The 25,889-nt window shown below is 36.8% G+C and overlaps 1 protein-coding gene and 1 long non-coding RNA gene across 17 annotated transcripts in view; both read right to left on the reverse strand.

The window, feature by feature from the left end:
- Window positions 1-25,889, reverse strand: part of LOC105476707 (zinc finger CCCH-type containing 12B) — a 433,900-nt gene that overhangs the window by 167,522 nt on the left and 240,489 nt on the right. The window lies entirely within an intron of this gene.
- The window catches only part of LOC139360847 (uncharacterized), a 44,373-nt gene that overhangs the window by 15,362 nt on the left and 3,122 nt on the right, over window positions 1-25,889 (reverse strand). The window contains exon 1 of the long non-coding RNA XR_011618387.1: window positions 1-25,889. This exon is cut by the window's right edge and continues 3,122 nt beyond it. This is a non-coding gene — a long non-coding RNA (uncharacterized lncRNA).

Below are 25,889 nucleotides of genomic sequence, written 5' to 3' on the forward strand. Positions count from 1 at the left end.
CTTATTTTTTAGAATCTATTGAGACAATATATTTTTAAATCATTCTTTATTTTAATGTGGTGCATCACATTTATTTGTTTCCCTATGTTTAGCCATCTTCGCATCCTAGGGATAAATATCATTTGATTGTTGAACTTCCTTAACATTTTGTAGGTTGCCTTTTCACTCTGCTGATTGTCTCCTTTGCTGTTCAGAAGCGTTTTAGTTTATAGTAATCGTACCTGTTCATCTTTGCTTTTGCTGCCTGTGTTTTTAACGTCTTGACTGTGAAATATTTTCCCAGACCAATATCCTGAAGTGTTTACCCTGTGTTTCTTTCTAGCAGTTTTACATTTCAGCTATGACATTTAGGTGTTTGGTTAATTTTGAGTTGATTTTTGTATAACATAAAAGGCACGAGTCTAGTTTCATTCTGCTGCATATGAATGCAGATTTTCCAGCATCATTTACCAAAGACACTGTCCTTTCCCAAATGTTTCACAAACTGGTGAAACATTTGTCAAAGACCAGTTGGCTATACAGCCAGGCGCAGTGGCTTATGCCTGTAGTCCTATCATTTTTGGAAGCCAAGGCAAGTGGAATGCTTGAGGTTAGGAGTCCAAAACCAAAGCAGCCTGGCCAACATGATGTAACCCTGTCTAAAAATACAAAAATCAGCCAGGCGTGGTGGTGCACACCTGTAATCTCAGCTACTCAGGAGACTGAGTCATGAGAATCACTTGAACCTGGGAGACGGAGGTTGCAGTGAGCCGAGATCGCTCCTATGCACTCTACCCTGGGGACAAAAGAGCAAGACTCTGACTCAAAAAAAAAAAAAAAAAAATAGGGGGGGTGTGCCCAAGATGGCTGAATAGGAACAGCTCCAGCTTCCAGCTCCCAGCATGAGTGACACAGAAGACGGCTGATTTCTGCATTTTCAACTGAGGTACCAGGTTCATCTCACTGGGTCGTGTAGGATAGTTGGCACTGGTCTGCTGGTGCAGCCCGACCAGTGAGAGGTGAAGCAGGGCGAGGCATCACCTCACCTGGGAAGTGCAAGAAGGAAGAGAATTCCTTTCCCTAGCCAAAGGAAAGTGAGACAACCAACACCTGGAAAATTGGGTAACTCCCACCCTAATACTGTGCTTTACCAAGGGTCTTGGCAAACGGCACACCAGGAGATTATATCCTACACCTGGCCCAGAGGGTCCCACACCCATGGAGCCTCCGTCATTGCTAGCACAGCAGTCTGAGATCTAACTGCAAGGTGGCAGTGAGGCTGGGGGAGGGGCGCCCACCATTGCTGAGGCTTAAGTAGGTAAACAAAGCCACTGGGAAGCTCAAATTGGGTGGATCCCACCACAGCTCAAGGAGGCCGACCTGCCTCTGTAGACTCCTCCTCTGGGGACAGGGCATAGCTAAACAAAAAGTAGCAGAAACCTCAACAGAGGTAAATGCCCCTGTCTGACAGCTTTGAAGAGAGCAGTGGAACTCCTACCATGGAGGTTGAGATCTGAGAACAGACAGACTGCCTGCTCAAGTGGGTCCCTGACCCCTGAGTAGCCTAACTGGGAGATAACCCCCACTAGGTGCAGACAAACACCTCACACCTCACACAGCTGGGTACACCCCTGAGACGAAGCGTCCAGAGCAAGGATCAGACAGCAACACTCGTTGTTCAGCAATATTCTATCTTCTGCAGCCTCTGCTGCTGATACCCAGGCAAACAGGGTCTGGAGTGGACCTCAATCAAACTCCAACAGACCTACAGCTGAGGGTCCTGATTGATAGAAGGAAAACTAACAAACAGAAAGGACACCCACACCAAAACCTCATCAGTACATCACCATCATCAAAGATCAAAGGCAGATAAAACCACAAAGATGGGGAAAAAGTAGTGCAGAAAAGCTGGACATTCAAAAAATCAGGTGCATCTCCCCCTCCAAAGGAACGCAGCTCATCACCAGCAACGGAATAAAGCTGGACAGAGAATGACTTTGACAAGTTGAGAGAAGGCTTCAGTCGATCAAATTTCTCAGAGCTAAAGGAGGAACTACGTAACCAGTGCAAAGAAACTAAAACCTTGAAAAAAGATTTGACAAATTGCTAACTAGAATAACCAATGTAGAGAAGTCCCTAAAAGATGATAGAGATGAAAACCATAACACGAAAACTATGTGACAAATGCACAAGCTTCAGTAACCGACTCGATCAACTGGAAGAAAGGGTATCAGCGATTGAAGATCAAATGAATGAAATGAAGCGAGAAGAGAAGTGTAGAGAAAAAAGAGTAAAAAGAAATGAACAAAGCCTCCAAGAAATATGGGATTATGTGAAAAGACCATATCTACGTCTGATTGGTGTGCCTGAAAGTGACGGGGAAAATGGAACGAAGTAGGAAAACACTGCACAATATCATCCAGGAGAAATTCCCCAACCTAATAAGGCAGGCCAACATTCAAATTCAGGAAATACAGAGAATACCACAAAGATACTCCTCGAGAAGAGCAACTCCAAGACACATAATTGTCAGATTCACCAAAGTTGAAATGAAGGAAAAAATGTTAAGGGCATCCAGAGAGAAAGGTTGGGTTACACACAAAGGGAAGCCCATCGGACTAACAGCAGATCTCTCAGCAGAAACAGTCCAAGCCAGAAGAGAGTGGGGGCCAATATTCAACACTCTTAAAGTAAAGAATTTTCAACACAGAATTTCATATCCAGCCAGATTAAGTTTCATAAGTGAAGGAGTAATAAAATCCTTTACACACAAACAAATGCTTAGAGATTTTGTCACCAACAGGCCTGCCCTACAAGAGATCTTGAAGGAAGCACTAAACATAGAAAGGAAGAACAGGTACCAGTCAAGGCAAAAACATGTCAAAATGTGCAGTCCATCGATGCTAGGAAGAAACTGCATCAACTAGCAAGCAAAATAACCAGCTAATATCATAATGACAGGATCAAGTTCACATATAACAATATCAACCTAAAATGTAAATGGACTAAGTGGTCCAATTAAAAGACAGAGACTGGCAAATAGGATAAAGAGTCAAGACTCATCAGTTTGCTGTATTCAGGAGACCCATCTCACATGCAGAGACACACATAGGTTCAAAATAAAGGGATGGAGGAAAATCTACCAAGCAAATGGAAAATAAATAAAAAGCAGGGGTTGCAATTCTAGTCTCTGATAAAACAGACTTTAAACCATCAAAGATCAAAAGAGACAAAGAAGCCCATTACATAATGGTAAATGGATCAATGCATCTGGAAAAGCTAATTATCATAAATATATATGCACCCAATACAGAAGCACCCAGATTCATAAAGCAAGTCCTTAGAGACTTACAAAGAGACTTAGACTCCCATACAATAATAATGGGAGATTTTAACACCCCACTGTCAACATTAGACAGATTAATGAGACAGAAAGTTAACAAGGATATCCAGGAATTGAACTAAACTCTGCACCAAGCGGACCTAATAGACATCAACAGGACTCTCCACCACAAATCGACAGAATACACATTCTTCTCAGCACCACATCACACTTATTCCAAAATTGACCACATAGTTGGAAGTAAAGCACTCCTCAGCAAATGTACAAGAACAGAAATTATAACAAACTGTCTCTCAGACCACAGTGCAATCAAACTAGAACTCAGGACTAAGAAACTCAATCAAAACTGCTCAACTACATGGAAACTGAACAACCTGCTCCTGAATGACTACTGGGTACATAACGAAATGAAGGCAGAAAGAAAGATGTTCTCTGAAACCAATGAGAACAAAGATACAACATACCAGAATCTCTGGGACACATTTAAAGCAGTGTGTAGAGGGAAATTTATAGCACTAAATGCCCACAAGAGAAAGCAGGAAAGATCTAAAATTGATACCCTAGCATCACAATTAAAAGAACTAGAGAAGCAAAAGCAAACACATTCAAAAGCTAGCAGAAGGCAAGAAATAACTAAGATCAGAGCAGAACTGAAGGAGATAGAGACACAAAATCCCTCCAAAAAATCAATGCATCCAGGAGCTGGTTTTTTGAAAAGATCAACAAAATTGATAGACCACTAGCAAGACTAATAAAGAACAAAAGAGAGAAGAATCAAATAGACGCAATAAAAAATGATAAAGGGGATATCATCACCGACCCCACAGAAATACAAACTACCATCAGAGAATACTATAAACACCTCTACACAAATAAACTAGAAAACCTAGAAGAAATGGATAATTTCCTGGACACTTACACTCTCGCAAGACTAAACCAGGAAGAAGTTGAATCCCTGAATAGACCAATAGCAGGTTCTAGAACTCAGGAAATAATTAATAGCCTGGGAACCAAAAAAAGTCCAGGACCAGACGGATTCACAGCTGAATTTTACCAGAGGTACAAGGAGGAGATGTTACCATTCCTTCTGAAACTATTCCAATCAATAGAAAAGCAGGGAATACTCCCTAACTCATTTTATGAGGCCAACATCATCCTGATACCAAAGTCTGACAGAGACACAACAAAAAAAGAGAATTTTAGATTAATATCCCTGATGAACATCCATGCAAAAATCCTCAATGAACTACTGGCAAACCGAATCCAGCAGCACATCAAAAAGCTTATCCATCATGATCAAGTGGGCTTCATCCCTGGGATGCAAGCCTGGTTCAACATACGCAAATCAATAAATGTAATCCAGCATATAAACAGAACCAAAGACAAAAACCACATGATTATCTCAATAGATGCAGAAAAGGCCTTTGACAAAATACAACAGCCCTTCATGCTAAAAACTCTCAATAAATTCCGTATTGATGGAACGTATCTCAAAATCATAAGAGCTATTTATGACAAACCCACAGCGAATATCATACTGAATGGGCAAAAACTGGAAGCATTCCCTTTGACAACTGGCACAAGACAGGAATGCCCTCTCTCATCAGTCCTATTCAACAAAGTGTTTGAATTTCTGGCTAAGGCAATCAGGCAAGAGAAAGAAATAAAGGGTATTCAGTTAGGAAAAGAAGAAGTCAAATTGTCCCTCTTTGCAGATGACATGATTGTATATTTAGAAAACCCCATTGTCTCAGCCCAAAATCTCCTTAAGCTGATAAGCAACTTCAGCAACGTCTCAGGATACAAAATCAATGTGCAAAAATCACAAGCATTCTAATACACCGGTAACGGACAGAGAGCCAAATCATGAATGAACTCCCATTCACAATAGCTTCAAAGAGAATCAAATACCTAGGAATCCAACTTACAAGGGATGTAAAGGACCTCTTCAAGGAGTACTACAAACCACTGCTCAGTGAAAAAGAAGAGGACACAAACAAATGGAAGAACATACCATGCTCATGGATAGGAAGAATCAATATTGTGAAAATGGCCATACTGCCCAAGGTCATTTATAGATTCTATGCCATCCCCATTAAGCTACCAATGACTTTCTATACAGCATTGGAAAAAACTGCTGTAAAGTTCATATGGAACCAAAAAAGACCCCGCATTGCCAAGACAATCCTAAGCCCAAAGAACAAAGCTAGAGGCATCACGCTACCTGACTTCAAACTATACTACAAGGCTATAGTAACCAAAACAGCATGGTACTGGTACCAAAACAGAGATATAGACCGATGGAACAGAATAGAGCCCTCAGAAATAATACCACACATCTACAGCCATATGACGTTTGACAAACCTGACAAAAAGAAGAAATATTTAATAAATGGTGCTGGGTAAATTGGCTAGCCATAAGTAGAAAGTTGAAACTGGATCCTTTCCTTACTCCTTATACGAAAATTAATTCAAGATAGATTAGACTTAAATGGTAGACCTAAAACCATAAAAACCCTAGAAGAAACCTAGGTAATACCATTCAGGACATTGGTATGGGCAAGGACTTCATGTCTAAAACACCAAAAGCAACGACAACAAAAGCCAAAATTGACAAATGAGATCTAATTAAACTAAAGAGCTTCTGCACAGTAAAAGATACTACCATCAGAGTGAATAGGCAACCTACAGAATGGGAGAAAATTTTTGCAATCTACTCATCTGATAAAGGGCTAGTATCCAGATCCTGTAAAGAACTCAATCAAATTTACAAGAAAAAAAACAAACAACCCCATCAAAAAGTGGGCAAAGGATATGAACAGACACTTCTCAAAAGAAGACATTCATACAGCCAAGAGACACATGAAAAAATGCTCATCATCACTCACCATCTGAGAAATGCAAATCAAAACCACAATGAGATACAATCTCACACCAGATAGAATGGCAATCATTAAAATATCAGGAAACCACAGGTGTTGGAGAGGATGTGGAGAAATAGGAACACTTTTACACTGTTGGTGGGATTGTAAACTAGTTCAACCATTATGGAAAACAGTGTGGCGATTCCTCAGGGATGTAGAACTAGAAATAGCATTTGACCCAGCCATCCCATTACTGGGGATATACCCAAGGAATTATAAGTCATGCTGCTATAAAGACACATGCACACATATGTTTATCGCGGCACTATTCACAATAGCAAAGACTTGGAATCAACCCAAATGTCCATCAGTGACAGTCTGGATTAAGAAAATGTGGCACATATATACACCATGGAATACTATGCAGCCATAAAAAAGGATGAGATTGTGTCCTTTGTAGGGACATGGATGCAGCTGGAAACCATCATTCTCAGCAAACTATCGCAAGAACAGAAAACCAAATACTGCATGTTCTCACTCATAGGTGGGAATTGAACAATGAGATCACTTAGACACAGGAAGGGGAACATCACACACTGGGTCCTATTGTGGGGAGAGGGGCGGGGGGGATAGCATTAGGAGATATACCTAATGTAAATGACGAGTTAATGGGTGCAGCACACCAACATGGCACATGCATACATTTGTAACAAACCTGCACCTTGTGCACATGTACCCTAGAACTTAAAATATAAGAAAAAAAATGTTGGCTATAGATATGTGAATTAATTTCTAGGTTCTTCATACTATTTCATTGGTTTAAATGCCTTTTTAAATGCCATTACCATGTTGTTTTGGTTATTAGAGTTGTTTAGTATATTTTGAGGTCTGTTAGTGTGATACCTTCATCTTGTTCTTTTTAATCAGAATTACTTTGGCTATTTGTCGTTCCATAGAATTTTGGAATTACTTTTTTATATTTTGTAAGGAATGTCATTGTATTTTGATGGAGATTGCATTAAATCTGTAGATTGCTTTGGGTTGTATTGCCGTTTTAATAATATTCTTCAGATCCATGAGCATAAAATGTTTTTTCATTTGTTTGTATCATCTTTGATTTCTTTTATCCATATTTTATGGTTGTCCTTGTAGTCTTTCACCTCCTTGGTTAAATTTATTCCTAGGTATTTTATTTTTATTTTTTTGGTAGCTATTGTAAATGATATTGCCTTCTTGATTTCTTTTTCACCTAGTTTGTTGTTCATGTATAGCAATGCCACTGATTTTTGTCTATTAACTTTGTAACCTGAAAATCTCCTGAATTTGTTTTTCAGTTCTAAAAGTTTTCTGATATTCTTTAGGTTTTTCTCTATATGTGACCATGTTGTCTGCAAACAGGGGCAATTTGACTACCTTCTTTACAATTTGTATACCCTTTAATTCTTTTTGTTGCCTAATGGGCAATCAGTACTATGTTGAATTAAAATGGTGAGAGTGGGCATCTTTGTCTTGTTCTAGTTCTTAGAGAAAAAGCTTTCAGGTTTTCCCCATTCAGTAAGATGTCAGCTGTGGGTTTGTCATATATAATCATCATCATGTTGACATATTTTTCTTCTGTACCTAATTTATTAAGAGACTTTATCATAAAGTGATAATTTTACCAAAAGCTTTTTATTCATCTATTGAGATGATCATATGGTTTTTGTTCATAATTCTATTGCTGTGATTCATGATGTCTATTGATTTGAATATTTTAAAGCATACTTGCAGTCCTGGGATAAATCCCATTTGGTCATGTTGTAATCTCCAATGTTTAGTTGAATTTAGTTTCAGAGTAATTTTTTTGAGGATTTTTGTGTCTATATTTGTCAGGGATATTGGCCTGTGGTTTTCCTTTTTTGTTGTGTCCTTGCTTGCTTTTGGTTTCAGAGTAATGCTGTCTTCATAAAATGAGTTAAAAAGAATTCTCTCTGCTTCAGTTTTGTGGAATAGTTTCAGAACAACTGGCATTACCTTTTTGCTAAGTGTTTGGTAGAATTCAGCAGTTAAGCCACACTATGTCTTTTAAGAAGTGTCTTTTCATGTCCTTGGCCCACTTTTTATTGGGATTGTTCATTTTTCTCTTGTAAATAAGTATAAGTTCCTTATAGATGCTGGATAGTAGACCTTTGCAAGATGCATAGTTTGCAAATATTTTCTCCCAATCTGTAGGTTGTCTGTTCAGTCTGTTGATAGTTTCTTTTGCCGTGCAGAAGCTCTTAAGTTCAATTAGATCCCACATGTCTATTTTTGCTTTTGTTGCAATTGCTTTTGGTGTCTTTGCCATGAAATCTTTGCCTTTTCCTATGTCCAGGATGGTATTGGTTAGGCTGTCTTCCAGGGTTTTTATAGTTTTGGGTTTTACATTTTTAAAGCCATCTTGAGTTGATTTTTGTATATGGTGTAAGGAAGGGGTCCAGCTTAAAACTTCTGCATATGGCTAGCCGGTTATCCCAACAACATTTATTGAATAGGCAGTCTTTTCCCAATTGCTTGTTTTTGTCAGCTTTGTCAAAGACATACATGTGGCCAACAAACATATGAAAAAATCCTCAATATCACCAATTATTAGAGAAATGCAAGTCAAACCAAAATTGATACCATCTCAGAACACTCAGAATGACTATTGTTAAAAAGTTAAATAAATAAATAAATAAATAACACGTGCTGGTAAGGTTGTGGAGAGAAAGGAACACTTAAACACGGTTAGTGAGATTGAAAATTAGTTTTCAACCACTGTGGAAAGCAGTTTGGCAATTCCTTCAAGAGCTGAAAGCAGAAGTACCATTCGACCCAGCAATCCCATTACTGAGTGTATATGCAGATGAATAGAAATCATTCTACCATAAAGATCCCCACACACATATGTTCATTAATCACAATAGCAAAGGTATGGAACCAATCTAAATGCCCATCAATGACAGATTAAATTAAAAAAAAAGTGGTAATACACACCATACAATACTATGCAGCCATAAAAAAGATCATGTCTTTTGCAGGAACATGGATGGAGCTGGAGGCTATCATCCTTAGCAAACTAATGCAGAAACAGAAAACCAAATACTGCATGTTTTCACTTATAAGTGGGAGCTAAATAATAACTTATGAACACAAAGAAGGAAACAATAGACACTGGGGTTTACTTGAGGGTGGAGGGTAGGGGGAGGGAGAGGAGCAGAAAAGATAACTATTGAGTACTGGGCTTAATACCTGGATGATAAAATAATCTGAACAAATCCCCGTGACACCTGTTTACCTATGTAACAAACTTTCACATGAATCCCTGAAGCCAAAATAAACATTAAAATAAAAGCCACGTGATCCTGGACTTTACTTGTTGAAAGGCTATATTACTGATTCAGTTTCATTGTTATTGTCTGTTTAGGTTTTCTATTTCTTCTTAGTTCATTTATTTTTTAAGTGAAAGCAAGTTTATCAAAAAAGTAAAGGGAAAAAAATGGCTATTCCATAGGCAGAGCAATGGCTTGAGCTGCTCAACTAAGGATACTTATTATTATTTATTGATTATATGCTAAACGGAGATTATTCATGAGTTTTCTGGGAAAGGGGTGTGCAATTCCCGGAACTGTGGGTTCCTCCCCTTTTTAGACCAGATAGGGTAACTTCTTGACATTGCCATGGCAGTTGTAAACTGTCATGGCACAGGTGGAAGTATCTTTTAGCATACTAGTGCATTATAATTAGCATATAATGAGCCACGAGGACAATGAGAGGTCACTCAATACATTGTATGTGTCCAGGAGTTTATCCATTTCCTCTAGGTTTTCAAATTTATCGGCATGTATTTGTTTTTATTAGTCTTTAATAATCTTTTGTATTTTCATGTTATCCACAGTGATGGATCACACACAATGTTGATAACACAATGTTATCCATTGTGATAGATATTATTTATTTTTGAAGTTGGGTTGCCTTCTTTAAGTTTGTGATTTTATTTAGGTCTTCTTTGATTTTTTTTTTCTTATTTATTCTAGCTAATTGTTTGTCAATTTTGTTTACCTTTTCCAAGTAACAACTTTTCCTTTCATTGATCTCTCATATTCTTTATTGTCAATTTCATTTATTTTTGCTGTAATCTGTATTATCTTCTTCCTTTTACTAATTTTGGATTTGGCTTACTTTTGTTTTTCTATTTACTGGAAGTGTATTATTAAGTTGTTCATTTGAAATCTTTCCAGTTTTTTGATGTGAGAATTTATTACCATAAACTTGCCTCTTAATATTGCTTTTACTATTTTTCATAGATTTTATAGCATCTTGTGCTTCTATTTTCATTTTTTCAAGAAATTTTTATATTTCATTCTTAATTTCTTCCTTCACTCATTTGTTACTGAAAAGCATGTTGTTTAATTGCCATGCACTTGTATCATTTCACATGTTCCTCTTGTTATTGATAACTAGTTTTATTTTATTGTCATTAGATTAGATATTTGAGAGGATTTTATTTTTTTAATTTTTTTTGAAACTTGTTTCTGTCCTAACATATGACCAATCCTGTATAATGTTCCATTTCATGATTAAAATAATGTGTATTCTGCAGCTATCAGGTGAAATATTCTGTAAATGTCTGTTAGGTCCATTTGGTCTGTGTTACAGTTTAAATCTGATGTATCTTAGTTGACTTGCTGTCTAAATGGTCTGTCCAATGCTGACATTAGGGTGCTGAACTCCCCAACTATTACTGTACTAAAGTCTCTCTCTCTTTAGATTTAGTAATATTTGCTTTATATACTTAAGTGCTCCAGTGTTGGTACATATATATTTACAACTGTCATTTTCTCTTTCTTAATTGATCTCATTATTATATAACTCATTTTTTGTCTCTTTTTAAATCTTGACATCAATTTTGTCTGACATAATTATAGCTACTCTGCTCACTTTTTGTTTCTGTTTGCATGTAGCACCTTTTTCCATTTCTTCCCTTTTAGTCTATGTGTGTCTTTACAGATGAGGTTAGTTTCTTGTCAGAATATAGTTGTGTCTTGTTTTTTCATCCATTCAGCCAACATATATCTTTTCAATGAGAAATGTACATTCAAGGTTATTATTGATAGATGAGGACTTGTGCTTGTCATTTTATTGTTTGTTTTTATCTTTTGTTCTTTACTTACTCTCTTATTATTTATTTTTGAAGTTGGGTTTCTTTCTGTAGTGATAAGGTTTGATTCCTTTTCCTTTCTCGTTTGTGTGTCAGTTCTACCAGTGAGTTTTACAGTTTCCAGATGTAAGACTCACTTGAGCATTTCTTCTAAAACCAGTCTAGTGGTGATGAATTTCCTTAGTTTTCGCTTGTCTGTGGAATATTTTATTTCTCCTTCATTTCCTAAGGATAGTTTTTCTGGCAATAAAATCTTTGGCTTATAGTTTTTTTCTGCCAGACACTTTAAATACATCATCTCACTTTATCCTGGCCTGTAAAGTTTCTGATGAGAAATTCACTGTTAGTCTAATGGAGATTCCCTTATACGTGACTTGACGCTTTTCTCTTGCTGGTTTTATAATTATTTTCTTTAATGTTTGACAATTTGACTGTAATGTGTCTTGCAGAGGACCTGTCTAGGTTCAATCTATTTGGAGTTGTTTGAGCTTCCTGGACATAGATGTTCATATCTGTCCCAAGATTTGGAAAGTTTTCTCCTATTATTTAATTCAATATGTTTTCCTTAGCTTTTCCCTTCTCTTTCGGAAATATCCATAATACAAATATTTGTTCACTTAAAGGTAATTTATAAATCCTGTTGGCTTTCTTAATTCTTTTTTATTCCTTTTTTCTTGCTTTTTTGTCTGCCTGTGTTATTTCAAAAGACCTATCTACAAGTTCAGAAAACCTTTCTTCTGCTTAGTCTAGTCTGTTCTTGAAGCTCTTAACTGTATTTGTTACTTAATTCATTTAATTAATCACTCTGGAATTACTGTTTGGGTTTTCTCTACATCTATCTCTTGGTTGAATTTTTCATTTAAATCATGGATTGTTTTCCTGATTTTACTGAATTGTCTAATTGTATTCTATTGCATCTCACTGGAATTTCCTTGAGATTATTATTTTGAATACTTCTTCTGAAATCGTGTATATTTTCCAATGATTGGAGTCTGTAGAATTATTCTTTTCCATTGGAGGTGTCATGTTATTTGACTTCTTCATGCTTGATGTGTCCCTATGTTGATTTTCATGCATTTGGTGTAAAAGTTTTCTCTTCCAACTTTATGGAGTACATTTTGTAGGAAAAGAGATTTGTATAAATGGGTCTTGAGGTGTTGGTTTTGTGAAGTGCATTGACCTTTCTTCCAGGTGGTCACAGTAGTGTGGCCTCTGTAATTACTTCAGCTGTAATTCACACTAGTAGCATCTGTGAGTTTCTCAGTTGCTTAGGCTGAGAGAGTTTCTGGTGGTAGTTGGGCAGATTGCTAGGCATAAGCTTGCTAAGCTATTTCTCAGGTCAGGAATACATGCATGAAGATAGTGGGTCAGTCAACTTTAGCCTGCTTCACTGCATTTGGGACATGGTGCTATAACTGATTGGGTGCACCGGCACACAGTTGCTTGACCTGCCTGGAGACATGCCTGCCAGGAGCAGCCTGCCGGGCCATTTCTCAGGTCTGGCACTTGGACTGAAGGCTGTTTGGCTGGCCTGGGGGCTTATATGCCAGTGGTGGCTTATCACACTGTTTCTCTGGCTTGGAACATGGGTTCAAGGCTATGTAGCCAGCCTGAAGGCATGTCTGCCTGAAGTGAGCAGAGGGTTGTTTTTCTCAGACCCATGACACAGTTGCACAGCTGCTTAGCTGGGCAGTGGGACATTTATGCAGAAGGTAGTCCACAGGGCTGTCTTACAGACCTTGGATGTGGGCACAAAGCTGCTTGAGTAATATGAGGATGTGTCCACTACAGGCAGCCTCCAGGGTTGTTTCTCAGGCATGAAATATGGATACACTGCTACTGGCCAGCCTGTGGGTGTGTCTACCGGGGTGGCCCAAGGATCTATTTCTCAGGTCTTCGATGTAGATACTAGGCTGCTTGTCTGGCCTGGAGCTTGTCTGGCAGGTGTGTCCCTCAGGACTGTTTCTTAGGTCCAGGACATAGGCTATTGGATGCTTGGCCAGACTGGGGGACTGCCTGCAAGAGGCAACCTGCAGGACTGTTTCTGAGACCCTTATTGGGGGCACATGGCCATTGGACAGGATAGGAGGGTGTCTGAGGGGGGAGCATGCTGTGGGGCTGTTTATCAGGTTCTGAGTGGAAGCACACAGCCACTTCACTGGTCCAGCGGCATATCAGCTTCTTGGAGGCTCAGAAATCTCTTCTGCTTGGGGTTGGGTATGCAGCAGTCTGTCTGGCTCAAGAGTGGGTTCACCATGTGTGGGACTGAAGCTCTTGATAGAAGTGTGGCAATGGGGGTTGGTTTTCTTGCTGTGTAGAACCAGAGTCAAAGCCTATTTTGGACTCAGGCTCCACACAGTTGGGGTTGTGGCATTCAGACACCCATGTGGGCTTGAGTGTAATAAAGATGGAGCCCCAGTGCTGGAGAGATGCAGAAGCTACTGGCCCCTAGAGCAAGGTGCACTGAGTCTCTGGTCCCAAGATGGTGGTGAGGTGCTGCAGCTTAGCTCACAGAGCATGGGAAGTGCACATCTTGGGCTCCTAATCTTGGGCAATGTAGCTGCATAAATTCTCAGCAACTCTCCAAACTTGGCCCAGGACATGCAAGGACTGTGAAATTTTCCTGTTGTAAGGACTGTAGGTGTTTGCAGTAGAAATGGGGAGTAATGAGGATCTTCTGCTTACTTTTTCCCCACAATGAGGAGTCCCTCCTTACTCCAGGAAGATCCAGTCTGAGTGGGGGAGACAAAGCTGCAGAGACCCTGTGACTCCATGCTGCCCTCCTATACTTCCAATAACCACAGTTGCATCTCCACTCTCCTGCTGCACTCCAACAAACTCCTTTGACACTGCAGTAAAATCTTAGCTGTTTATTAATTGCTGTGTTCCCTTACTGGGTAAGGAAGATGAATACAAGGCATCTCTAGTCAGCCATCTTGCTGATGTTACTCCTATTTTTAATTTCTGAAGTTTAGTTTTGGCAGGCACTGTACACTTATTTGGCAGGTTTTTTTTTCCTGTCAGTATATTGAGTCTATAATTCCACTCCCTTCTGTTTTGTAATGTTTCTGCTTAGAAATTCCCTGATTATCTTATGGGTTTTCTTTTATGTCACAAGTCACTTTCTCTTGCTGCTTTAGAAATTCTTTGTTTCTAACTTGACAATTTGATTATAATGTGTCTTACTGTGGATGTCTTTAAGTTCATCTCATATGGGACACAGTGAGTTTCCTGGATCTGACTGGCAATTTTTTTCTCCAGACTTGGGAAATTTTTATCCATTATGACTTTAAATAAAATTTTTACCCCTTTCTCTTTCTATTCTCTTTCTGGGACTTCGTTATGCATATATTTGCTTGTTTGATCATGTCCCACAAGTCCCTTAAGCTTTCTTTACTCTTTTCCATTTTTTTTTCTATTCAGACAGGATAATTTCCAATGACCGGTCTTCTACTACACTGGCATTTCTTCTGCTTGATCTAGTCCACTGTTGAAACCCTCTAGTGAATTTTTCAGTTATTGTATTCTTCAGCTCCCAGATGTCTATCTGATACATTTCTTTTAAAACTTTGGAACTATTTGCTACATTTCTTTAAAAATTTTGGGACTAAACACAACCATTTCTTTAGATTGTATCAATATAATTTCAAGCAAGTGCTAACTGGAAGACCAATCCTGGAAATTCATAGAGAAAATATCATTCCAAAAATCAAGGATAACCAATATACTCTTCTTTCACTGAAGTCACACTGTTAGTGGCCATAACAGAACAGTCAGCCAGTGTTATCCAGAATGTTAAGTGTTTACCATATCATCCAGTTTCAGAATGCCTCAGAGACTTTCAGTTGCTAAAGTCAGGGCACCAATTGAAACCAACAGAGGTCGGGCAATAATTACTTCTAAAATGTTAAGAATGTCACCCTTTTGGACAGTAATACCTACAGTATTTATTTCTTATGCATATTGATTTCCTAGTTCTGCTAATGAAGAAATGTGATTCAGGCCAGTGTTTTTAGCTACTGTAAATGAAGTTACCTCCATATCATCTGTAAGTCATAAATGCAGTAGGATTCCATACCTCTCAATGTTAATGAATATTCAGGTAATTTTAGAGCTAGCTCTGATTTCTGGAGCACCATATCTTGTAATAAGAACTCTATTCTTCACTAAACAGGAAATAAAACATAGGGTATCATAAATGGAGCATTTATCTTTCCAATCATCAGTTTATTAGAATGAAGAACAACAACTATAACTGCTTTTCCAGGGCGTGCATAGCCTGCAGTCTTGAGCAATTTGCCAGAACCATTTAAATTGACCTCCTTGGCTAAAGGAGCAGAATCCACCATGTTAGTAGTGAATTAGTCAATATAAGCAACTGGCTTGTTTCCAGTTGTCTCACAAATAAATTCAATGCCTTATTTTTCAATATCCTTAATCACCATAATCTTCATTTTGTTTAGAAAACGTAAATCAAGATCACTAAGAGCAACAATTAGAAGAGACTTCTGTGTGAGCAGGATGTTATCTTCAGTTTTTTTTTTTTTTTAACTAAATTTAGTATTAGGCTCTTTCTTTTCACAACACTTGTTCCACATGGGTAAGTCTGAAACTATTTGATTATCCATCTGTTCTGGGAGCAGAGAAGCAAAACTGAATAAGCCCAGTTTTAGCCTTTTCAACTCTGGCTATCCCAGAATTTTCCACCTTTTGGGTCATAATCCCTTTCACTAACTCACTGCAATCAACTGTCCCACCAAGTTACTTAACTACTTTCATATCCCTAAGATCCACAATGGTAGCTGTGGCTAGATCACTTGCTTTAATCACTGTATCTATATTCATTGGATAAATTAGACTGGAGTACTGAAAAATAAGCACTGAGTTCAATAAGTTGGTTATACTATTTTAAAATGTTTCTTTGTCATTTACTTCCATAGGTTAAGACATGTCAGTTACAACTTTAATACCATTTCCCAAAGCCTTCTAGAATGACTCAGAGATGATGGCTAGATGAATCCCTTTCTGAAGAAGCTTATTATAGGACTATAAGAGAGATCCAGCAATAATGACCACTGATGTGGTGCCATCTCCAACTTCTATATCTTGGAGCCTTAGACAGCACCACTAGGATTCTGGCTGCTGCATGTAACCCTTACATTTGTTTCAGAATGGTGGCAGCATCATATGTAATGGTCATATCACTTTTTCTATTTTTACTTTTTTATCCTTTCCTTTTGGTTGAAAGCTTGTTCTAAGAGCATTAGCAGCCTCTTTTGCCATGTAGATATTTCCTAAATTGATCTGAAATGACTTTTCAGTCTTTATAGGAACATTTCCTGTAGCCTCCAGCAGTCCTGGTGGGGATGGTGCTCCAGGATGCCATGTTCGCAGGCATGACAAACTTGGCTGGGTCTTCATGGGCTTGGAAAGGATAGATGGACATGGATTCCATCCAGCCATAAAATAGTGATATAACTCTATTGCCTTCATGACTCTTCCAGAAGGCAGTGCCAATGCCAAGAGGAAAATGTTTTGTATTTTTTAATATTTTCTATCTCTTTGTTAAAATTCTCACTTTGTTCATGTTTTTTTTTTTTCTATTGAGTTGTACAGTTTTAACCCTCTGTCAGTTACGTGATTTGCAAATAATATTTTCCCAGGCTGTAGGTTGGCTTTTTATTGTGTTGATTATTCTCTTTGCTATGCAGAACTTTTTAGTTTGATGTAGTCCCATTTACTTATTTTTGCACCAGAAGTCTGAGCTTTTGGTATGATATCTAAAAGATGATTGCCAATGCCAGTATCAACGACTATTCCCCTTCTGTTCTCTTCTAGAAATTTTATAATTTCAGGTCTTACATTTAGGTCTTTTATCCATTTGAGTCATTTTTGTGTATGCTGTAAGTTAAGGGTCCAATTTCTTGCTTTTGCATGTTGAAATTTAGTTTTCCCAATACCAACTACTCAGGAGGCTGAGACAGGAGGAATGCTTGAGGCCAGAAAGTTGAGGCTACAGTGAGTCATAATCACATCACTGCACTCCAGCCTGGGTGACAGAGTAAAACCCTGTCAAAAAAAAAAATAAAAAATAAAAAATAAAAAAAATTAAAAAAAACTAATAATAATAAAAATAAAATTTATTTCTCAGTATTTTAATTTTTTTGATGCTATTGTAAATAGGACTGCATTCTTGATTCATTTTTCTGCTAGGCCGTTATTTGTGTATAGAGAAAATACTGATTTTTCTTTCATTTTGTTTTGTTTTGTTTTTGTTTTTGAGACGGAGTCTTGCTCTGTCACCAGGCTGGAGTGCAGTGGTGTAATCTCGGCTCACCGCAACCTCCACCTCCTGGTTTCAAGTGATTTTCCTGCCTCAGCCTCCCGAGTCACGGGGACTACAGGCGTGCACCACCATGTGGAGCTAATTTTTGTATTTTTAGTAGAGATGGGGTTTCACCATGTTGGCCAGGATAGTCTCGATCTCTTGACCTAGTGATCCAGCTGCCTCAGCCTCCCAAAGTGCTGGGATTGCAGGCATGAGCCACCATGCCTGGCTGAGATAATACTGATTTTTCTACGTTGATTTTGTATCTGCAATGTTACTGAATTTATTAATTAATTCTAACAGGCTTTTTTATCTTTATGATTCTCTAAATTTAAAGTCATGTAATCTGCAAACAGACATACTTTTATTTCTTTCTAATCTGAGTGACTTTTTGCTTATTCTTGTCTGATTGCTCTTACTAACACTATGATAAATATAAGTAGTGAGAGTGGGCATTTTTGCCTTGTATTAGATCCTAGTGGAAAACTTTCCAGTTTTTTCCCATTGATTATAGTAGGTTTTTCATATATGGCCTTTATTATGTTGAAGAACTTTCCTTCTATACCTAAATTGTCAAAAGTTTTCATCAAGAAACAATGCTGAATTTGTCAAATTATTTTTTCTGCATCAATTGAGATGATAATGTGGGTTTTATCTTTCATTTTGTGAATCTAATGTATCACATTGATTTGCATATGTTAATGCAGATTTGCATGCTAGACATAAACCTCACATAATCACAATGTATGATGTTTTTTATATATTGAATTTGGTTTGCTAATATTTCATTGAGATTTTTTGCATCAATGTTCATTAAATATATTGGCTTGCAGTTGTGGTTTTTTTTTTTTGGTGTCTTTTTCTTTTGGCTTAGGTATCAAGGTGATGTTGGCCTCATAAAATGTGCTTGAAAGTGGTCCCTGTAGCTCTCTTTGTTTGAAAGAGTTTAAAAATTATTATTGGTAACAATAATTCTTTGAACATTTGGTAGAATTCAGCCATAAAATAATATGTCCCTGTGCTTTCCTTTGAAAGGTTTAAAATTACTTCTTCAATCTCTTTGTTATTGACACATTCGAGCTTTCCAGTTCTTCCTGATTCAATCATGGTAGGTTATATTTTTCTAGAAATTTATTCATTTCCTCTAGGTTATCCAATTTCTTGAAATACAACTGTTCATAATACTCCCTTATATTCCTTTTTATTTCTGAGGTATCTGTTGTAATGTCTCCATATTCATTTATGGTTTTAGTTATTTGAGTCTCATGTCTTTTTTTCTTTGTTAGTCTTGCTAGGGTCTTATTGATTTGAGTTTTTCAAAGAACCAACTCACAGGATTATCATTTTTTTCCTATGGTTTTCCTGCTACTTGATTTTTTGTTCTGTTCTGATCTTTATTATTTCCTTCCTTCTGCTAACTTTAGATTTAGTTTGTTCTTCTTTTCCTATCTCCTTGAGATATAATGGTAGCTTATTTATTTGTAATATCCTTTTAAAAATTAGGCATTTATTGCTACAAACTTCTTTCTTAGAACTGCTTTTCTTGAATCAATAGATTTTCATATGTTGTTTTTCCATTGTCACTTTTCTCATGATACTTAAAAATTCCCCTTTTGATTTCTTCTTTGACTCAGTGGTTGTACAGGAGGGTTACTCTATATTTAGTGAGACATTGCTCTTGTGGTTATATTTAGATTTTTGTATACTGTTCCTTTCAGATCTTTAGGCATATTTAACACAGATGATTTAAATTTTTTTCTAATGAGTCCAATATCTGAGCTTCCTTACAGACAGGTTTTTTCTTTTTTCCTTTTTTTCCCCCGTGTATAGAACATATTTTTTTTTGCATACTTCTTCATTTTTTTGTTGAAACCTGAAATTTTTGAATATTATAATGTGGTAACCCTGGAACTTAGGTTCACTCTCTTCTACAGAGTTTGTTGTTGCTGTTTTTTGTGGGTTGGTATTAGCTTGTTTAGTGACTTTTCTAAATTATGTTTTTAAATTCTGAATTCTTTTTCTTGTGTAGCCAGTGAATTCTGTGTTTTGTTAGCTTAGCAGCCAGCTGGTGTTTTAAACATAGTTTTCTTAAACAACTAAAGCCAAATAAATAAATAAATAAATAAATAAATAAATAAATAAATACGAAAAAGAAAATACTCTCACTCTTTGCAGATTGGTCTGTTTTGGGGCACTCCTTCAAAACTTAGGCAGCCTTTTTACAACCCTGCTTTAGTTTTCATATCCTGCTTGTGTGGAGCCTGAATGTCAGCCAGAGGTGAAAGCTTAGTGTCTTCTCAGGCCTTTTCCGAGCATGTGTCAAGCTCTGAGGATTCATGTGGACTTCTTAATTTCCCAGGGAGCTTTAAAACGCCCTTATTCCTCTATGTGTTGCCTCTCACAGACTCCTCCTTCCAGGCTTTTCAGTCTATTGCTTGTCCTATCGTTCCTTGCCCTGATGTGCTGTGACCAATAATTGTACCTTTAAATCCTTTTAACAAAAGCTGCCCATGAAGCCACCTCAACCATTAAAATTCTGATTGAGAGGAAACAAAGGCAAGCCCTTGCACTGGTCAGGTAGTTGCCAGAGAGGTGGAAAACCCACAAACACAATTCTTTGAGAATAGGGTTTGTTGTGCTCCCTCTGGCAGTAGCAACTTTCATCAGGAACATAAGATTTGCCCTCATGGCCCCCACTAATCTGAGGTGTGGGGTACGGTGGGCAGCAATTCAACATTCCATAGCACTCCTTTACTGCAAAACAACAGCTTATTTATTCAAGCCTCTTTTTGGTTGTTTTAAGTTTTTTCATAAATTCCCCAACTTTGCAAAAGTTGATTCTGATGATTATCTTCAGCTCATCAGTTGCTTTTGTGGAGGAATAGAGCCCTCAAGTTTCCTAATTTGCCATTTCCAGTGATGTCAGTCCCTTCTAGATTTGTTTTAAAGCTTTGCCAGGGCAGATCTGGAGTGACTTTGATTTTAGGGATAGTTTGGTACTATAATTAAGACTTGACTCTTTGGGGATCTCACTCTCCTGAATGCCTGAGAATGTAACATGGATATTTCTAATCTTTCTAATTGGAATTTTAGTTCCATGTAGCTCTAGCTCTGTATGAGTTCCAAGAAATAGATTACAGTCCCTGGTAGTTGTCTTTACCAGCTATTGCTGAATTTCACTATATGCATATGCAGCTTTTTATTTGGCCAAATACTCAAAAGAATTTTTAAGCAATTTTCTGGGGCTATTTCTCTCTATAGTTATGGCCTCTCTAATATTATCATGCAAAATTCCCAGCCATTTCAGCCTCCTCAAATTCTGATCTAGCTTCTCAATTCAGGGAGACCACTGTGCTCTAGTTGTGTTACCACCCACTATGCCACAGTCTGGAAATAGGTTTCATTTATTCCCCTCTCCCGGCTGGTTTTTTTTATTATTTATGTCAACAAGGCAAGTTGAACTCCAATTACTTTGTCATGGCCAGAATCAGAAAGTTACAAACAACAGTAACAATAACAACAACCACAACAAATGATGTGCTTACTTAATATCTTTGACATTAAAATAAATTGATTAGGACTTCAGAAGATTAAAAGAAACTGGCAGAAATACAGCTACAGTATGTGGAATTGTAGCAACGATGTAAATGGTCTATAGACCTATTTTCATACATTAGGAAATGTTTACAAGCCATTCCCTTGCTCATGAGATAGGACCTCTAATGGTTGCCATAATCCAGACATTCAGTTTTCACTAAAATTCCTACTGAGTGAGAAGTAGTATAAAGGCTGCCACCTGGCTGCCAGTAGGCTGGATATGGCTCACTAATTAATTTTGTTTGACCAGTACACTAATTTAAAAACTTGAATTTCAATATATTTTGGTGGACCATGCACACTCCAGTTGCCCATAATCCCTGTTTTATTAGACCCACTGTATCAGATATTTGTTATTTCACTAGTCTGTAAATTTGGAATTACGCTGCCTATGTTTAAATCTTGATTACCTGCCTACTTACTTTTATTCTTGTACAAGCTAATTAACTTCTCTGAGCATCAGGTCTCTCTGAAAAGGGAAGTAGATAGTATTACTTACCTCAGAAGACAAAATGTACATATCTACATAAAATAGTTAGCATAGTACTTGACATTGAATATGTTAGAGATCATAATTATTATGCCTAAGGAAGGTTTTGTCTAAGGCTGTCTTAATCGCAGAGAGGAAGTCTGCAGCCCTGAATTCTAGTCTTGGCTCTACCACTGTTTTGCTGTGTGACTATTTCTCCTCCTAAATCTCAGTTTCCCATCCATACACTAAATGATCTCATGCTGTATTCAACTTGTACATTCTATGATTCTATTTATTTGGGGGATCTCCTTGACTAATATGAATGAAATGGAACTTACTACGTTTTTATCTTTACCACTATAAAACTATCAAGCAAGTTATACAACATCACTCAAATTGACCAAAATGATTAAATTTCAAACTTTGTAGGCTCAGAAAATAGAGAACCATTGAAATCATAACTAGTCTGCCAGAGGATACTGCTGGCAGAATCTGCTTATTTATTTGGGAACATGAATGATTCCTCAGAAGACGATATCGACTTCCTTCCAGATGGTCACTACTGAAGGTTTTTCACTGAACTTAGCAACCTAACTTAATATCAATTAAAATCTATAGGTAGGTACCAACTCCATATAATTGTGGTCAAATGAATAGCTTGAAAAACTGAGTTAGTTTCCTGGTTATCAGAAAACTTTGCTTTTTAAAACAATTAAAATACTAAATTGATTATATAATAGGTTATATTTGGGAGATAGTGTGAAAGTACTTCCTTTCAATTAAGTCTACTTCTAACCACAGACTTTAAAGAGCCTATAAAAAGGAGCCCATAATAAAAGAGGGTGCCAGTAAAAATGAATACTATAAAATTTACTAAGGGTACATGAACTCTTCAAAGACTGACAGACAAAAAAAAAAAAAAAATGAGCTATGCTAAATTATATCTAGGGAGTGAAACCTAAAATATGTGCTAAGCATCTGCATATTTAGGCAATTTTCTCTTTAGATAAATGATTCCTATATTTCAGATTTTTTCAAACCACCTTCACAAGTTTTGACATATCTAGATATTTGCTACCTGCATTATAATATCTGGGTATTACATGTATTATGATTTTTTTAGTTGACTCACTTTTATTTAACCTTTTCTTAAACTTCCCTTAAAATACTTTTCCTAAATCTTTTGCTTAGCCTTTTTTAAATTTCATTCATGAAATTATGGGTTTGATGTGATAGGTAGATAATTTTTCCTAATAAATATCAAATAAACACATAACTGTTACAGGTAAAATAAAATAAATCCATCTAAGTATACTTCAAATCATCTCAGGTGCCAGCAGTGGTATGGATGTATACCACGCTTTGGGAAACACTGCCTCAGATTAAGAGAGATCACTGAAAGTCTATATACTTTGCCCATATTAAGTCAATGTCTTACAAAATCATCATTAGAAGGTGTACTTTAATGCTATACTGCCATAACATTATGGAGGGCTATTTCTAGAAATAGTCATATAAAATGACTAGACATACAAATTGAAATTGCTGTGAAAGGGTTAAAGACATTGCTGATTATCTTGTTTAATATCTGTGCAAGGTCCCAAATGAAAACTTTACTTTCAAATTTAGTGTCAGAAAACACTTGGTTATTTCTGTTGTTTTTCATAATGAAAGCTCTGTTACATTTCTTCTTACCTTGGTTGCTAAGAAGCTCTACAACACCTCTGATGCTCAGTCTTAGCAACTATGTTAATCTTTGTGGTTAGTATAATGTGATTTTTTAATTTGATTTAATGAATTTCTTTATATGTTTTATTTTAAGCACTTAAAATTATTTTTATAAGGAAAGGTGATGAAAAGCAGAGAAGGTAAATATTACTGAATGCTTACAGTATATAACAGGAACTGTGCTAAGGCTTTACATTAGTTATCTCATTCATTGCTTAATAATTCTACAAGGCACATACTATTTTCCTAACTCTATAGATAAGCAGTCTCAGATTCAGGTAATTTTCTAATTTGTCCAAAGTCAAACAGCTAATATAAGTGACACAGTTGTGAATTTATACCAGTCTCTGAATGCAAAGGTGAATTTCTTTTCAGTATATTATACTCACCTCTATGTAAAAAGGTAGAACATCAACAAAAGGATTTAAAGAGAAGAAATTTTATTTTTATTTAATTTTTAAAAATCTTCCCACAGTTATCTATAGATGCTGTACTAGTTTACATTTCTACAGTGTATGAGCATTCTCTTTTCTCCACATCCTCACCAATATTTGTTATTGTTTGTCTTTTAAAACATTTATTTTAGGTTCAGGGTACATGTACAGGTTTACATGTAAATTGTATGTAACAAAGACTTGATGTGCAGGTTATTTTGACAGCCAGGTAACAAGCATAGTAATCTATAGGTAGTTTTTAAATCCTTAATCTTCTTCCCACCCTATACCCTCAAGTAGTCCCTAGTGTCTACTAATTAAGAATACAACCCCATTTTAATTTTCATTGTAGAGTTCTTTCACTTTCCTGGTTAGATGTATTCCTAGGTATTTTATTTTTTTGGGTGGCTATTGTGTTCTTAATTTAGTTCTCATCTTGCACATTGTTGGTGTAAGGGAATGTTACTGCTTAAAATTTTTTTTATTTCAATAGGTTTTTGGGAACAGGCGGTGTTTTGTTATATTAATAAGTTCTCTAGTGGTGATTTCTGAGATTTTGGTGCACCCATCACCTAAGCCATCTACACTGTATCCAATGTCTAGTTTTTTATCCCTCGCCACTTCCTGCCCTTTCCCTCGAGTTCCCAAAGTCCAATGTATCATTCTTATGCCTTTGCATCCGCATAGCTCAACTTCTACATATGAGAGAGAACATATGATATTTAGTTTTCCATTCCTGAGTTCCTTCACTTAGAATAATGGTCTCCAATTCCATCCCAGTTGCTGCAAATGCCTTTATTTCATTTTCTTTTATGGCTGAGTGGTGCTCCACGGTGTATATATACCACATTTTCTTTTTCCACTTATTGACTGATGGGCATTTGGGGTGGTTCCATGGTTTTGCAATTGCAAATTGTGCTGCTATACATGCGTGTGTGCAAGCATCTTTTTCGTATTATGACTTCTTTTCCTTTGGGTAGCTACCTGGTAGTGGGATTGCTAGATAAAACAGTAGATCTACTTTTACTTCTTTAAAGGAATCTCTACACTGTTTTCCATAATGGTTATACTACTTTACATTCCCATCAACAGTGTAAAAGTATTTCCATTGCTGTGCAAAAGCCCTTCTGTTTAATTAGGTCCCATTTGTCAATTTTATTTTACTTGCACTTGGTTTTGGCATCTTCATCATGAATTCTTTGGTAGGTCCTATATCCAGAATGGTATTCCCTAGGTTATCTTCCAGGATTTTTATAGTTTTAGGTTTTACATTTAAGTCTTTAATCCATCTTGAGTTGACTTTCATATAAGGTGTAAAGAGGAAATCTAGTTTCAATCTTCTGCATATGGCTATACAGTTATCCCAGCACAATTACTGAATAGAGAATTTTTTCCGCATTGCTTGTTTTCATTGGTTTTATAGAAGATTGTATGGTTGTAGGTGTGCAGCATTATTTCTGTGCTCTCTATTCTGATCCATTAGTTTATATATCTGTTTTTGTACCAGTACTATGTTGTTTTGATTATTGTTGCCTTGTAGTATAGTTTGACATTGGGCACTATGATGCCCCCAGTTTTGTTCTTTCTGCTTACGATTGCCTTGACTATCCAGCTTCGTTTTGGTTCCACACGAATTTTTAATTTTTTTCTAATTCTGTAAAGAATGTCGCTAGTAGTTTGATAGGAATAACATTGACTCTGTAAATTGCTTTGAGCAGTATGGGCATTTTAATGATATAGATTCTTCCTATCCATGGGCATGGAATGCTTCTCCATTGATTTGTGTTAATTCTGATCTCTTTGAGCAATGTTTTGTAATTTTCCTTGTAGAGTTCTTTCACCTCCCTGGTTAGCTGTATTCCTAGGTATTTTATTCTTTTTGTGGCTGTTGTGAATGGAATTGTGTTCTTAATTTGATTCTCATTTTGCATATTGTTGGTATATAGGAATGCTGCTGATTTTTGTACATCGATTTGGTATCCTGAA

Source organism: Macaca nemestrina, chromosome X (genome assembly GCF_043159975.1).
Source record: "Macaca nemestrina isolate mMacNem1 chromosome X, mMacNem.hap1, whole genome shotgun sequence".
NCBI lineage: Eukaryota > Metazoa > Chordata > Mammalia > Primates > Cercopithecidae > Macaca > Macaca nemestrina.